The sequence below is a fragment of the Solanum tuberosum genome, unplaced genomic scaffold, assembly GCF_000226075.1.
Source record: "Solanum tuberosum cultivar DM 1-3 516 R44 unplaced genomic scaffold, SolTub_3.0 scf00300, whole genome shotgun sequence".
In the NCBI taxonomy this organism is placed as follows: Eukaryota; Viridiplantae; Streptophyta; class Magnoliopsida; order Solanales; family Solanaceae; genus Solanum; species Solanum tuberosum.
The window spans coordinates 689,784-705,442 of record NW_006239221.1 but is presented as its reverse complement, the minus strand read 5'-3'; the positions used below and the strand labels follow the sequence as shown (position 1 = coordinate 705,442).

General features: G+C 37.4%; 1 long non-coding RNA gene and 1 pseudogene across 1 annotated transcript; both read right to left on the bottom strand.

Moving 5' to 3' along the window:
* Positions 1–282: 282 nt before the first annotated feature.
* Positions 283–15,643, bottom strand: LOC102596819 (TMV resistance protein N-like; annotated as a pseudogene).
* Positions 6,647–8,316, bottom strand: LOC102592729 (uncharacterized). The gene is made up of 4 exons (XR_368262.2): positions 8,240–8,316; positions 8,018–8,161; positions 6,975–7,109; positions 6,647–6,747 (listed from the first exon to the last, which is right to left on the bottom strand). It is a non-coding gene; the product is annotated as an uncharacterized lncRNA (long non-coding RNA).
* Positions 15,644–15,659: the final 16 nt, after the last annotated feature.

Below are 15,659 nucleotides of genomic sequence, written 5' to 3'. Positions count from 1 at the left end.
AATAAAAGATCCCTAATGAAAATCAATTAAAATTCCTATTCCCAAATAGGTTTTCCAAATTGTTTGTGCAACTTCCCACTCCAGAAGTATTCCTTCGGAGAGATCAAGCTTTCTACATAGTTAACGATGGGGCTGCAAAAACACATCGTCACCTTCTCGATAACGAGAATAGCTCTCATATTATCATTCTTAGGATTGTATACGATAACTTTATCGTGAAAATCAATCTCTATTTCCAAAGCTATTTCTCCCATTTTTGTCACAAAAAAGGGCACAACAAAATCATGAGAAGGATTTATTTCTAAATTCCTTATGAAATATAAGAATATCCATGATTCCTTCATGACAAATATCTCAACACCGCTCTTATCATAATCTAATCGAGTCATACAAAGACATTAATTTAAAACTCCTAAACCAACCATAAAATAATCATCATCGTTCAATCGGTCAAGCTCAAGCACTTTGGTGCAAAATCGGGTGGCAGGATTCCACAAGTAAATATGCTCGTCTACATGTATTAGTATGAGACCATGACAAGACCCCAACAACCTAAAATATTTTTGGGTATGATGCCAACTCATCATGCAAGGGTAATCAAGTTCTTCAAAAGTGAGTTGTTGATATATGAATTGGAATGAGCTATCCCTAGTTGAACGTGTTGTAAACATGATCATCACTCCGTCTCGTTGTTGATTTGAGAGCTGAAAATTTGGACTTGAAATCCAACAACCCCATGACTTAGAAACACACTTGAATCGTAACAGAGATTTCACGGGTAAATTTGAGAGAATAAGCATAGTGATTTCGTCAAGAAGATGTGACATTTAATCGTGATACAATTGAAGTAAGACACCATCATATTTATTTATATTAGAACAAAAAGCTATTAAATTTAGGGATTTTATTATTGACTTGGGCAGGAATTAGAGGGATTTTACTGTAACTTTTGGGAAATTAGAGTCAAATTAAACTTTTGGGAAATTAAATAATAGAGGTTTATCCCTTATTAAATGTGTTTACACAACACTCAGTAAAAAAAAAGGATTTATTACTCTCTTTATTTCAATTTCAGACATGACATTATTAAGACCACAAAATTATAGTAATATTTTAATACATTCTAATGTATCTTTAGTTTAAGTTTCCTTACTTATCAAAATTTAACGGATTATTGCATACCTGAGTTCTTTCGTGAATCTCTTTCTCAGGCCAAGACTCTAATCGTTCTGTTACGAACAGAGGAAACATAGGCAGTGTCACCGGTTCTATTCTCGTTTGCACTGCAAATGTAATCCATAATCCTTGTTAGAACCACACTTCTAAGTAGTCTAAAAATGTAGATGTTATTACTTCTTATCAATTCAATGTCAACAAAATAGTAGATTATAAGATTTTAAAAACCGCGATCACAACATCAGATTTAATCATTCAATAGTACAAACAGTCTTGAGAGCAAAGAGTTGCTATGTAACTTTTTCCGTTTAACTATCAAATGACAGATGATAGTACAAACACTTTGTTTCTTATTTTTCACCTAGCATAAAAGAAAGAGATCACGAGGGAGAACGAACCTCAACTTCACCTCGTACTCCAGCTTCCTCCACTGTCTTACACTGTAATGCATCATCAATTGTTCCATCTTTTCCCCGACCTCCCTGTCATAACAAGAGAGATAGTTGTTATTAAAAAAGAGATTACCTCTGATATATTAAGAAGTTTTGAACCCATGGATTAGTAGTATATTACCTATATTTGGAAGAATGAGCTGCAAAGTGTATCCCATGAATATTAGAATGTGACCTAATTGGTTACGGAGTCATGGTGTTCACTACTGTCATATCTTCTCCTCCTTGTCCCAATCTATGTTTGTTGGACTCATCAAAAAAGTTGACGAGTGAGGCAACAATTTTGAAGAGTCCGAGCAACATAGGTCCCAATGCTATGTTCTGTTGGTTGATCATCATTATTTTCCTCCTTGTCCCAATTCAAGGCCTCAAGTTCTATGTCATCTTTATACAACAGACGAAATCCATAGTTGATTTTACTTTCTTTTTTTTTGAGAAAGTTAACTGGTATTATAAACAGAAGGAAGTACACCAATAGTGTGCTCCTAAGTAGTTACATCAAAAATATGAAGGAACATCCAAAACAAATCTATCACCTATATCCATTATAGACTATCTAAAAACAGAGTGATGTCCCCTATATCCTTAGGTACAGATTGAATACACCAAAAGTAGAATGTTGCTAGACAGTTCATCTTCATACTTTGGAAGGAAATGCTCTTGTTCTCAAAACATCTCTGATTTCTCTCCTTCCAAATTGTCCACCAGATGCATGCAGGGACAATCTTCCATCTCTCCTTGTGTCCTGATTGATTTCCATCCCTATTCCAACATGCTAGAGCTTCTACAGTATGTCTTGGCATGGCCCATCTAATACCCCTGAGATTAATGAACCATTGCCATAATTTTTCAGTCACTTTACAGTGTAAAAAAAGATGGTTTACTGTCTCTGTTTCAGCTTCACAAAAAAAACATCTGGAGCATAACTGCCTTCCCCTTTTCATAAGGTTGTCCTGAGTCAGAACTGCTTGATGTGCAACTAGAGGCTCCTGGTTTCTTAGGAATCAAGGCAATGAAAGTTGCATTAAAACTCTTCTCGAAAGTTTGATTGGAATGGAAAACCTGAATGGTGTTAATGATGCCTTCTCCATAACACACTGGTTGAGGCATTACATTATTCCTTCTTCCTTCTAAGACCTCTAAAGCCATATTTGTTCTTCTTCAGTAATCCTAGATACATCATGAAGTCTCAAACCAAGACTCCACTGCTCAGTCTCCTTATAAAGGCCTTCATAAAATTTCTGCACTGCCTCCTTAATAGTATCAGGGTCCTTGATGATAGCTCCATCCACCTCCAACTGTTGCAAAGTTTGTCTTTATTTTCATTTATATTATACTTTCTTCTTTTTTTTGTAGCTATTCATGGTGATCATTCCGGCAGCACTACATCTCTTTCCATTGACTATTCTTGCAGCAGCAAGCTTATTTATGGTGACCCAATTGGCTATACCACCTCTTTGGCAATGACCATTCCATCGACAATACGCCTTATTTCCATCATTCTCACAGCACCACTTCTTCCGGACCACTACTCCGACCATTGTTATTGCACAACATTCCAACATGATAATAAGATTTCATCGACAGACTTTTCTGCGGCAAGTTTACCAACGATAACTCAGTGATCGTTTATTTTTTTTCTTTGTTGCTAAAATAAACAAACTCAAGTTGGTCTCTCTACCTAGAACTTAAGGGATGCAAAGTATATAAGGATCTTCAAATTAGTGATAAGTTTTAGTAGTAAATTAGTGCGTCATATAAATTATATACAATCCCCACTATCCTCATCAAATAATCAAACGCCAAAACTTTCTTATAGCTTTCCACCCCTGATGCCCAAGGTGTTGCCTCCTGTAAGATAGTTCCTTCACATCACACATCATTCCAAAACTAACAATTGCCCTTTTCCACCGTGCAAGTGAATGAGTCCAGAGGTGTATCCAGGATTTTGGGATGAGTACACTATTATGAAAATGTGGATCTAATCGGTTTGACATTTATGTTCTTATCATTTAAACCGGTTAAAATTTTAAATTATAGTTCCAAAATTGAAATGCTTAATAAATTAAAACGACAAAAAGTGCTATCAATAACCACTTAGAGAGATGTTACCAAATTTTAGAAAGAAAAATAAAACAAGATAGATATAAAAGTCAAATTCCTAACCTCACTGAGAGGTGCACCCAATCATCGTCGCATTATATGATACTTCAAGTATGGGTTCACACATTTATATTTAACAAAAAATTAAAATATATAACACTACTATATATGATTTCGGGAGGGGAGCATGGGTTCACGTGAACCTGGGGACCCCCTCCTGCATACGCCTCTACGTGCAATCAATATGCTTTAAGAACTTGTTTCCCTCATGATCCCCTTTCATACACACATGGAACATCTAGTCTTCGCTACTCCAAGTTTCACAGTTTTATACTTCTCCATAATGTAATTTTCCTCTAGGATGAATATACACAACAACTACCCCAAGAGTGCCAATTGAAAGTAAAGTTACTCCTAGCCCCCCATCTCTTATGAGACCATCATCTCCCTCTATATCAGACTCTCCCATCCCTCTTCTCCCCGATGAGAAGCCCCTCATCATCTTGTTCTATCCATCTCAACTTAGTATGTTGCCTCTAAATTTTCTACATTAGCCAGGGCCCTTTATCCAAAACGGAAAAGTAAAGCAGAAAAGTAAAATAAGAGAATTTATGTCCGCCCTCAAGAAATTGTGTTTTGTGTACTGAGGATAAAATGAATTTTGTGATAGCCTAATCGTTATTGATAGCAAAACATTCGTGACAAAACCAAAATGGAAATATCTCAAAGCTGCAAGTTCAATCTAATATAGAATGCAGAACTTCTATGTAACAAATTAAGAAAGTTACCTGAATTGTTCCCACAAGTTCTTTGGAAGAAAATTCCATACAGTATATTTTCTGTTTGAGATCCGGTTGTCACAGTAAATATTGTTTGACAAATCATCATCATCAATATAAACAAAACGCTTCATTGTTGACCTGTATGCCCTTTTTCATGTAATAGATGCTGACTTTGAGGTTAAAGCAGCAGTTAGTATCCTTTGGGTCTATTCATTACCAAAGAAATAGAATTGTACCTGCAAAATTGACAAAAGTGATTAGGCTAACAATTACATTACAAAAACAATAAGCAATTGTAAGGAAGAGATTGGACAATGATCACAAAACACTAACAACCAGAAAATCTGACGCATCCAATTCCAGATCATCTTCCATGGCCAACCTTCCTTGGTTTCAGTTGAGATATCCAGTAGCTTGTATGCTGATTTCACCTTGAACTTGCCATCTTTATCCATCTTCCACAACAATCTATCTTCCTCAAAATTAAGGCTCTTAGCTTGTTCCAAAGTATTGTAGAATTGGATCATTCTCTCCACTTCCCAGTCATTGAGGAATCTTCTGAAGGACAGATTCCAACCTTGTGCATTTTTGATCTGTGAGATTGTAGCTAGCTTCTGTTGATTAAGATTATAAATGTCCGGAAACTGTTGCCTTAAAGGTGTTTGCCCCACCCATACATCATTCCAGAACAAGGTCTTTCTGCCATTGCCCACTTTGATCACAGTATTACCCCACATTTTTGGCCATTGATTTCTGATAGTTCTCCATAGTCCCATTTCATAAGGAATTTTAACTTCCTGAGTAGTCCATGGTCCTTCCCTACCATATCTTGCAATGATGATGTCCTTCCACAGGCCTTGCTCATCTGCTGCCAGTCTCCATAGCCATTTTAGCAGAAGACTCTTGTTTTGTGCTTTCAAGTTCTTAATTCCTAGACCTCCTTCTTTTTTGTTGGTTATAGCAATCTCCCACTTGATCAAGTGATGCTTCTTCCCCCCTTCACCATTACCTTGCCAAAGAAAGTTTCTTCTGATAGCATCCAACTTTTTGATGATCTTTCCATGAATTGGAAAAAGGATAGGTTGTGTAATTCTGGAAATAGGTATTTCAGTGTATCCCCAACTTAGTTATCATTCCAAAAGGATATTTTCCTTCCATTACCAACTTTGAATCCCACTTTAAGAATACCTTTGTATTGTTCTAACCCAACATAATGTCCATTCACTCCCTTTGGGTCCTTTTGATACCTAACTCAATAATTCGTCTTTTAAGACAATTTAAGGTTCTCTACAACTAGAGGTTCTCTACATTTTCTAAAGGTATAGAAATCACCAAACAAGAAGGGGAGTGTTAGCACAACAGAAAGGGTTCTCTCCGTGAGACCAGGAGGTCACAGGTCCAAGCCATGGAGACAGCCTCTTACGGAAATGCAAGGTAAGTCTCTGCCTACAATTAACCCAATGTGGTCTAACCCTTCCCTAGATCTTGGGCATAGCAGGCACTTAGTGATTGAGTTGCCCCTTTTTAATACAAATCTCTAAGAAAACATCTAAAGATCAATAAGCTAGCGACTAAGATTTGATACAAATATCAATTCACTAAAATGAGTACTACTCTCACATAAGGGCAAAACATACACATTTGAGTAAATTCTACGTTGTATATCTACTCTTTAACAGCAAAAGAATATTGTTAATAAAATTGATTCCCACTAACACCTTAACAGATGCATCCTGCATCTATCAGCAGTTAACTTATTTTAACTTACCATGTCCAAGGCACAGGATTTCAATACAACCTTAGGAAAAACACACCTATGTAGACCATCATAAAGACAGATATTTGTTCATATTCCACTTGCATTCCGCACCAATCATCATGCTTATATCTAAGTAAGAAAACATTTGAAGGACTGTGGTTTACTCAGTATACGTTTTTTTATCTGCCAACTTGAACAAGCGAAGAGTTCAAATTCTAATTCTGCTTTAGCATCCGAACATGGAGGAATCTAAGACGCAGGCCACAAAATGTATAAAAGTAATGATCACGATAAAAAAAGAAAGAGGCAAATACACAAGAATAGAAGTACAAATGGGATAAGAAACGGCATTTCAACAAGTGTATACTGTTCAAACCTGTACGTGTATGATGCGCCAATCTTGCAAAATCTTTCCAAGTTTACGCCTTTGCCACGAAATGTTGGTACAAAGAACTCGAAGCAAAGTGATTAACAACTGTTTTAGACAAAAGCATGTTTTTAATGGTGACAGATCTCATTAAATAGACTAGGCAAAAGGAATTTGATCAAAGCAGAAACCTAGCCAATTAGGCGACAAATAAAACCCAAAACAGATCAGTTTGACATTTTACGAGTACCAATAGGCACAGAAAAATTTGAGGATAGATTTTTTATCAGAAGCTCTGGACATAGAAAGTCTCCCTTTAATAAACTCATGCTTACTTGCCCAAGCTGTACAACAGTTTCGTTCTTCTGAATATCATGGTTCTTCGCCACCTCAGGTAACAAAGAAGCTTTACAAATCACAGCAAAGACAGAGTCACGCCCATAAAGCTTCCCATCTTGAACCAGCAAATGCTGTTGATTAGTCTTTCACATGAGAATGTCATTGAGAAAAGATAAAATATATCTTAAAGTTCAACAAGTTAAAAAAAATGAACTTGGATCACAAATTCTGCTACATACAATAGAAGATTAGAAGGCAAATCATAACCAGTATATGAGCCATAAGTTATGAACCCTCAACCCCACAACCACCCCTCTGGACGGCTGATGAATGAATAATCTTCTGGTGACATATTTTTCTTCATGTGAATTCAGATAGAAAATATCTTTGTTGATTCTTGATAACTCGAAAAGCTAATGCCAACCTTTTGCACCATAACTACAAGGCTTATTCAGTCATAAGATGGCCCAATAATAACTAAATATTATGCAAAAACATTAACTAAATTTAAACATCTGAGTTCCCAAAAACTTGTAGAGAAAAGATGAGCATAATAGCTTAACAGAGATCCTTGTTCTGGGATAAACTTCCAATCACGTCATCACCACAAATACCAAGATGCATTAACATGAAAATGTGAGTTATCCTCTGTGCATATGTTAGCAAAGTCATTGACTTTGGGAGCAGAAAAATAAAAACCTTCAATCCTGTACAGTTCACTTCATGGCTTAATCACTAGGCCTAAATTTAAGAAATAACTTTTTCTGAACTCTACGATCCATACTTTGGGTCTATACACCGACGGGCGACGATGATTTAGGATTACATAAATACTTAGTATTCCTCTCCCTGCACAAATTCTTCTTTGGACTACAAGAGTAAAGACAGCAACTTAATGTGGGATGTTCTAAGAGTTGCCTACATCAGCTTCCCATTTCAGGGACTAAGTCATTGAATTAACAAGATTAGAACAGGCAAAATTGATGTGCACAATGTTCATGAATGGACGCATGCAGAATTTATATGTGCTATAAATTACCTGGAGATGAGCTCTAGCAACCAATTCTGGTTGAAACTTTTGAAACTCGACCACAAATCGTAAAACACCTTCAAAGACTGGATCTAAACTGTAGAAACATATGATCTCTAGTTCATGAAGAAGCTTTTGGAAATATTCAGCTGCCTGGTAGAAGAATACAAACATGATTTGCTGTACTACTTGGATCAAAGCAAGGTGCTTGTGTGCTTTTTCATGCCTTACCTTCTTCCAGCTAATTGTCTCGATAGCACGAGGTGGAGTTGGAGCCGATAATCTACTATTTAAGGTAGAATCAAACCATGTTGGGCCAGTGGGTCTGGGCCCAACATTTTGATTTCTTTTCCTTTTCCTTTATGTTCCTCCAGGGCACGTGCCCCTTTAAAGAATTCAAAAACTTTTGAAGACCCCACGTGATTATTCCTGCCCCCAGCTGTCAAGGGCGTGGATTTCGCTGCCCCTCCCTTGGGTATTACCTGCTGGATCGAGACTTTGGCCCTCCCGTCACCTACGACCTCGAGGTCTTCTTCTCCGACGAAGAACCTCGTCGGTGTCTCATCCCATATTTGTAAGATAAAACCATGCCCCCCGAAAGCTACCTTCACCTCCTTCGGAATGGGCTTTTCGTTGTTTTTGACAAGAATTCTTGCCCATTTGAGGCGGTTGCGTAGTTCCGTCTCCTCCTTCTCCTTCGGAATGGGCTTTTCGTTGTTTTTGACAAGAATTCTTGCCCATTTGAGGTGGTTGCGTAGTTCCGTCTCCTCCTCTGTTTTCACCCAACCCCCACAAAAATCTCCTACTGCTTTGAACACATTTTGTGACCACAGATGTAGAGGGAGGCCCACCAATCTGATCCAAGAATGATTGATTTTAGTTCTTGATTGAGTTGCACCCACAGTCGGCGTCCACCATTGTAGCCGTATGCTCTGGTTCATCCATAGCCATCTTCCTCTGAGAATATGCTCAGCAACAGTGATGGAAGAGAATTCAAAAAGGAAGTGATTGTGTCCCATCTCGTAGATGTTGATGCCATGAGTTTGGGTCCAGTTTTTGCTCACCCATCTACGAACTTCCGACAGGGTTGGGTTCTCAGTTCCATTTTCTGGAAATCTGCCAACGAGACTTCTCCCTAAGAGTTCATTTTGATTTTGGTCGGGTTCTCCGTCAATAATGATGGTGTTTCCTTCCTCCTCTATGATGGCTGTCTCGATCTCTCTAGAAGACCATTTGCTCCTCCTGATAGTTTCTGCATATGATATCTCTTTATCAAACATCTTGTAATTCTTACTAGGTGTCTTAAAAGCTTTGTCATTAATGAATTTTTCAATTTTGGTGGCCAAGTCCCACCAACCAGCATTGAATGTGATTTCAGGAATTATTATTACAGCTCTGTTCTTTCCTTGTATGTTGATAATGCTTATATATCTCCCTTTGTTGTTAAAGTTCCTTGCACAAAATACATTTGACACATGCTCCTGCCTTTTCCATCTTCTGACTACGTTTCCTTTCACCTTTGACGCTTCCTTGAGAATCGAACAAATCCATTCCATCGTTTTTTGACTAAAGCTTGCTCTGCTCATCATTCTTCTTCCTTTCTCAGTCCAGTCATACCATGTCTCTGCTCGAGATACATCTCTTGCTACATCAAAAGACTTGAAACCCATTGCGAAAAAGATCATATCTTCCTCCATTTCAAGAAGTACAAGGGAAAGGAAAGGTTGGGAGTGGGAGAAAAGGGAAGAGAAAGAAATAAAGGAATGAGGATTCCGGTGACAGAAGGTCGCCGGAGGGGGTTCTGCCCTCCTTCGTTAGGATTATTGCCGGAAAAGAAGATTCTGATGACCTGTGAAAACGATTGGGGTCCCTCGCGACGGCACGTGAGGCGCGTGGCGTCGGATTCTGATGGAGAAAGGAGGCGCGTGGGAGCGCGTGAGATGTTTTTTGAGGATGGGTATTTTTGGGGTAGGGTCGCAATAGGGTGAAGGAGGTTGTGATGGAGGCAATTTGGAAGAAGAAAGAAAGAGAGAGATGGAATTCTGATGGTCAGAAGGACCACCGGTGGGTTTTCTGGGTAGTGAGATGATTTTTAAAAGTTACATCGGGATTAGTGCCTGGGAGAAAAGTTAAGATTGGCTGACATAATAGCGCAGACAGAAGTTAGTTCTCTTGATTTTACTTTTAAAACATAACCTTATAAGCCCATAGTCATTTGGTGTTTTTCCATTTGCCTTAGATGTATCCCATAAGCTAGCGAGAGGTAACAAGAATAAATGAATAGTAGAAAATCTACCTCTACCTTCTGGAAGGTAGAAAAAATCTAGTTTCCATGGCATCCCATCATCATCACATAAGGGAATCAAGTGAGCTGTTGTGTAATCAGCTAAGCGGCCAGAGTAACATACAGCGAATCCCAAGAAGTTATCAGGTACGTACCAATTTTCAGGCAAATTGACTGATACACTTTTATCCATTCCCCGATGGTGGAACCAACTTGGGATTTGCTGCAAGGAAAACTTATTCCCACCAAGCACAATGCTAAACACTCTTTGTGACAAGGAAACGATTTCCTGAGAAAAGGTAAGTGGAAATTCCAGTTCCCTCATCACATTTTCTAGCATGTAAATCTCCGACTCCACTATCGTGTTTCTAAGGAATTTTGGAAACTTTTCTAAACTAGAGCAACCCCGTAGACATAAGTACCGAAGAGAATCAATGCACAGACCTGGAAACCTCTTAAGCTGTATACAATTAGTCAATATTAATGTATGGAGGTTTTTGAGAAATCTTACGGAATGATGAACCTCTTCAAGATTTTTACAATATGACAGATTCAAAGTCTTCAAATTCTGCATCTCCATAAAATCTGGCAACTCTTTAAGCCTCTTGCAATATGATAAGTCCAAGGATTGAAGAGCACCAAGTTGGGCTATGCTTCGAGGCAAATGTTTAAAGTTATTTCCACTGAGATTCAACATTTTCAAAGAGGATAAGCATCCAATGTCTTCCGGAAGTCCTTCATCAATTAGATTGCAGTAATCGAGACGCAGAACATCCAATAAGCTTAATCCTTCATTCACCTGAGGGAACACAAAGAGAACTCTATCTTCGAGGCCTACTTCTGATTTTTGAAAAGTCAAGGATTTAAGCTTGTTCAAGCGGACAATGGAAGACGGAGGTCGTGAAATTTGAGTGAATGTGGCATGAAGCTCCTTCAAGTTTTCTAAATCACCTATCTCTTCTGGAAAGCTTTCAAGTTTTAAGCAGTACGACACATTTAGCTCCATCAAACCTTTCAACTTACAAATGCTGCTCGGAAGAGTTACAAGGTTTTCCAGAGAACTCAAATCTAGCTTGGTAATATGAGTTAGGTACTGAATAGATGATGGTAGTTCCCTTATCCCAGAACGTTTCACCTTAATTTCTAACCCCGGCTTGATTCTTCCGAGGATTTCTGGAAATTCCTCTAAACTAGAGCAACCATATAGGTATAGAGATTCAAGCGACTCCCCATTAACACATGGAAACTTCTTAAGGATTTTACAACCATCCAAATCTAACTCAATGAGTTTACTGCAACATCCCAGGGAATGGTGAACCTCTTCAAGACTCTTACATTCCATCAGATTCAAATACTCCAAATTTGGCATCCCCGTGAAATCTGGTGTCCACCTCAGGCTTCCAGAAAAGCTGAGATTTAGCTTTCGTAGAAATGGCAAATGCTGTTATATGTTCAGAACACAGAAAGAATGAGATAGGAAAACAGGAACAACCAGGCATCTATGGTCACTAGAATAGTTAAGATGTCTATCTGACAGTTGTAGTCAGTTTTGAGTGTCTGTGAGTATTTGACCAAAAGAAAAATAAATTGAATTCAGCAATTGTACCTTTGTTCCAATCCATAAATGATGCAAAAAACTGTACTGGAGATCAAGATGAACAAGTCCTTTAGGTTCAAAATTTTCTCGCAATGATTCCCAAGGATATCCATGCCAATCAAACCAACACAAGCTGTTGGGCAGGTACTCAATGGAGTCATCATTTGCTAACGCGAACAGTTGGTCAGGTACAAAATGACCGATGTGTAATATTCTTAGCTTTATCATTTTTTTCATGGCTTTTTTGCTAAAGCGTAGCTTTTGAATACGTTGTAGCCAGATTGCTTCCATAGATTTTGTCCCCTGATAAAAGGATCATTAGTCTACAAAGTAAAACTTCAAACATCTGTACAAAATCTGCATACCAGTATGACTACTTTCCCACTCCTTGCAATGCCAAAGTTCATCATGTTTTATTATTGCACTTGAGGTTCTTGAAGAGCTAGCAAAAAAATATGTATCGCTTAAGGGAAATGCTTTATGCAATTCATTCTACAATTCTATTTTCTAATATTAAACTTTTTGAGAAGTTCTTTAGAGTCAAGTCGGAAAAAAGTTCATGTTGGGATATAATGAAATTGTAATTGAAACGGTACCAATAATTGTCATCTTTTAACTAAAAAATGATCAATGATCAAGTGAAATCCAGACTGAGGATTGTTAAGGTAAGTTTTGGCCTTCCTTGCTTGTATTCTTTCCATTTGATTATGTTTATTAATAAAACGTTATTCAAGGTAAATATTTGGGTGATATTACTGATTGAGTTAGTACTTAGTACATACAAAATATCATACAAATTTCAAGTTAATCCAAAAAATGAAATCGGATTAAACATATTAAGCGACTACTAGACTGATTCATGGCTTGATAACAAAAGATAAATTAATTAGGCATTGTTAATTAATAATGGCTACTTGACAAATTAGCTATGTTAGGCAATAAGTGTTACTTTTGCTTAGTTGCTTCACCTGTTAAAGTAAATAACTAAAATGGTGCACTTGCAAGAATATGAAGCAAGAGGAACAAATAATTGGACTTGAAGACCAGAAATTGAAGCCTACTTACTGTATTATTGACCATCACCTCTTCGAAATCTTCAGCATCCCAAAGTCTGCTCTGTTTTCCCGAATCTTTTTGCATTTTCACCACATATCTGCCCATATCTTGAATTAAGTCATGCATTTCAACCCTATCATTTTTGGAAATGTTCACAAGAGATTTGTCAATCAGGACATCCAATCCGTATTCAGCTCCAAAATCACAACTTTCAAGGATTTCAATGACTACTTTTTTTTCATCTCCTCGGAAGAAACATGCCATATCTAGAAATATCTTTTGCTCTTCGGGCTCCAACCCGTCATAACTTATCTTGAGCTTTTTAACAATTTCTGAACTAGAGTTTTTCTTTATTTGGTCTACAGTGCTTCTCCACTGAGTCAGGCTTTTCTTATGCAATAAAGAACCCCATACCTTGAGGGCTAAAGGAAGACCTTTAGCATGATTTACTACCTCTAACGAGAAGTTCTTAAAACGCTCATCCGGAACTTCTTTTTTGAAAGCATGCTGATTGAACAATTCCATAGATTCATGATCAGGTAGTGTAGGAACTTCGTATATTGCATCATCTTTCTCTATCAAGTGTCTATTTCTAGTTGTTACAACAACTCTACTGCCATTACCAAACCAACCAAGATCACCTGCTAAATACTCTAAATGATCACTATGATCTATGCATCAAGAACGATTAGCACCTTCTTTGACGAAAGCCTGTACGAAATCAGTCTCTTCCCACAGTACTTATCATTGGCATAATCATATTTTTGTCTTAACAACTCAGATAGAAGGGTATTTTGTAAAGAATGCAATTGACTCTTTGTTGCATTTTCTTTAACATCCTCAAGAAAACAAGCAGCTTCAAATTGATAAGATAGAGTATCAAAGATGGCTTTTGCTATTGTTGTTTTACCGACTCCGCCTATTCCCCATATCCCTACCATCCGAACATCATCTATTTCTATCTTAAGTAGGGACTTAACTTTCTCTAAATGAGCATTTATTCCCACAATATCTTGCAAAGAAGATGAAGAATAAGCAATCTTGCATAATTTGGAAGAGATGTAATTGACAATCTGCTGAATATTCTCTGATTCAATCCTACATAAATAAGAAATTGATTGTGGAAGATGTGAGAAAGTCAAGTATTAGTAAGTATTTCATATTGTTAATGTCCATTAGGATATAAAATAGGAAAATTATTCCATTTCTTAATTTTTCCATTAAAGCAGTGATGTGTATTTAACTCACCCGTCACGGATATCGTATCCTTTTAGATTTGCAGCAGCAGTTAGGACAGTCCTCCATCCTTGCACCTTCTGCATCCCCTCAACATCATCCTTATACTTTATCTCGTGTTCGGCAAATGCTTCTGCAAAGCTCTCGGTCTGGTTTCAAACGTGTGATGGATCCACATCATAGAAGACCGGTATGACCATTTGTCCATTTTCGCTCTTGCATTCCATGATCTTCTCTAGTTCATTCAAGCACCACCTCGATGTAGCATAATTCTTTGAGAAAACAACAAGAGCAACTTGAGACTCTATGATAGCTTTCAAGAGTTCTTGTGGGATCGAATCACCATGCTCTAGCCTTTTATCATCTTGAAAGGTAAATATTCCCCTATTTCTCAAACCTTCGTACAAGTGACTCGTAAATGTTTTTCGAGTATCTTCACCTCTAAAACTTAGGAAGACATCGTACTTCCATCGAGGACAGTACTGTGAAGATGATGCCATGGATTTAGTTAATTTGTGTAAAAAGAAAAATAAATTGTATGGTTGTGGCAAGAGATCACTTGATGATATTTTGGATAAAGTTATATACAGAAAAGAGAAAATAAATAAGTACCACTTCAAATATCAAAAGTTCTATGTACATTGGATTTAGTCAACTTATAATATTAGGAAATTTCTCTTAACCTTCTACAGTTCAACCCCAAAAGTAAGTACTAGGACATTTCTGTGAAGCTTCTTAATCTCTGAGCTTAATTGGATTATGTCCATCAAGACTTTGTGAATTAGGTGGAATTTGAAAGAGACCTTAGGTTCCCCACCCACTTGATTGACACTTAATGCCTTCACAATTGCAACAGCTAATCCTCACCATTACCAGTAATGACTATGGAAATATTCACCCTTCGTTTCGATTGGTTTGGCCTACTTTCATTTTCTTCTTTAGCAACTCATTAATTTCAATTTTCTACCTAATTTGTTTAAGACCACAACATTAAAGTGTTTTTTACTTCTTCTTTTTTAATGATCCTGGTCGCGCACCTCACAGAACAACAACAAGTACCAGGTAACTTTTTTTTACTGTAGTGTTCGAATTAGCTTTCGTGCACCTTGACTAATTCCACGGGATACCTACCACCAACAACAGATACCAGATAACTCTGTCTACAAAGGCTAGCACGGATGGGGAAGAATCGCCTAGTGATTTTTTTGGTCTCCTCCGAATTTTGAACCTGCGACCCAGGTTCTCAATTACTTCATTGACAACTATGTCTCGGTGCAAAGTATCTTTTACTTTCTTAAACTATGTCCCATGTAAAAATAGGTTAAACAAATTAAAACGGAGTAAAGTACTATAGACTATAGTAGATGTTAACAAAAATTACCTTGTAATTCTCTTCCCATAGAAAATCGTGTATCATCTTCTCCCCACAAATGTTGGAGCAAATTTGTTGTGCTCTTTTTGGTCTTTGTTGGTGGGTC